At 32.1% G+C, this 1,802-nt stretch overlaps 1 non-coding gene across 1 annotated transcript; it reads left to right on the top strand.

Moving 5' to 3' along the window:
- Window positions 1–761: 761 nt before the first annotated feature.
- Window positions 762–868, top strand: LOC111725693. Its single transcript, XR_002773706.1, has one exon. It is a non-coding gene; the product is annotated as a U6 spliceosomal RNA (small nuclear RNA).
- Window positions 869–1,802: the final 934 nt, after the last annotated feature.

A 1,802-nucleotide genomic window follows, 5' to 3' on the forward strand; every position in this document is an offset into this window, starting at 1 on the left:
GAAATCTGACCAGATTACAGAGTTCTCCTCTTCTCCATATGTTCCCACCACATCAGCTGAGCTCCAGTATAACAGAGGATAAAACTGAAGTGTTAGAAGACACAGATTCTCTTTAAGGAAGAGTACTTAGAGAAACCCAAAGTCAAGACAAATGGGACTGAAGGAGTCAAAAGCTCTTGAACTACAACAAATATGAACAGCCTGATTCCTATCCAAGTTACCATAAATTCTCACAGTGAATTTCTAATTATCTCAGTTCCTATTACCCAATACAACATATTTGGTAGTTAGCAACAATAAATTACAACACATACCAAAAGGAAAGGAAAAAAAAAATACACAGTTCAAAGAGACATTGAACTGTTGTTCATTGTCAAGTTGTCATTGAAATCAAACTCAGTCATGAGAGTAAAAAGACAACCCATGTAGAATGGGATAAAATATTTGCAAACTATACATCTGATAAAGGTTAATATCCAAAAATTCTAAGGACTCAACTCAATATTAAGAAAATAACTTGACTTAAAAATGGGCAAAGGACTCAAACATTTCTCAAATGGTCAACAGGTATATGGAAAATAACTCATTGTCATTAATTATCAGGAAAACACAAATTAAAACCACAAGTAGTTGTCATCTCAGACCTGTTATAATGTTATTATAAAAACAAAAAATAAGTGCTGGCAGGGATAAGTGCTGCCAGAAGAAAAGGGAACCTTTGCATAGCACACTGTTGGTAGGAATGTAAATTAGTGCAGCTAGTGCTTGCTTCAGCAGCACATATACTACAATTAGAACAATACAGAGAAGATTAGCATGGCCCCTGCACAAGGATGACATGTAGGTTCATGAAGTGTTCCATATTAAAAAAAAAAAAATTAATGCAGCCACTGTGAAAAACAATATGGAAGTTCCTCAAAATACTAAAACTAGAAATACCATATAATCCAGTAATTCATTGCTAGATATGTATCCAAATAAAATTAAATCAGTATGTCAAACAGGTATTTGTATTCTCATCTTTATTGCAGTGTTATTCACAATAGCCAGGATATGAACTCAACCTAAATGTGTAAAAAGAAAATGTGATAGTGAGATACTCTTCAGCCTTCATAAAGAAGGAAATGTGGATAAACCTAGGGGAGAGTATGTGAAATAAGTGAAACACAGGAAAATAAATACTACATGATCTCACATGTAGAATCTAAAAAAGTTGAACTCATAGAACCAGAGTGGAAAATGGTGATTACCAGGTGCTTGTAGAAAGAGGGGATTCAAGAGATGTTTGTCAAAGGACACAAAATTTCAGTTATATAGAAGGAAAAAGTTCAAGAGATCTATTGTACAATAAGTTGACTATAGTTAATAGCAATGTATTTTATACTTGAATATTGCTAAGAGTAGATTTCAAGCATACTCTTCACAAAAAAAAAATTTTTGTGAGGAAATTCATTTTAATTAGTTCAATTTGTTTATATATTTTAAAATTTTTATTAGCTAATTAAAAATATAAAGTCAAACTCAGAAATGACACAGATTATCAAGTAGGCATTTTTTAAAATATATGATTAATATGTTAAGAGATATAATATAAAAGATAATAATATGAATGAAAGGTGAATAACATAAGGGAGATGGGAACTCTAAGAGACAATTGAGAGGAAGTTTGAGACATGAACAACACTGCCAAAGAAATGAGGAATGTTTCATCAGTGAATTCAACATACCCAAGGGAAGAATAGGTGAACTTGAAGATAAGTAGCTCAATAGAAAATTCCCAAATTGAAATGCATAGAAGGTCC

The sequence above is a fragment of the Otolemur garnettii genome, unplaced genomic scaffold (assembly GCF_000181295.1).
Source record: "Otolemur garnettii isolate 467f Iridium unplaced genomic scaffold, OtoGar3 scaffold00046, whole genome shotgun sequence".
Taxonomy (NCBI): domain Eukaryota; kingdom Metazoa; phylum Chordata; class Mammalia; order Primates; family Galagidae; genus Otolemur; species Otolemur garnettii.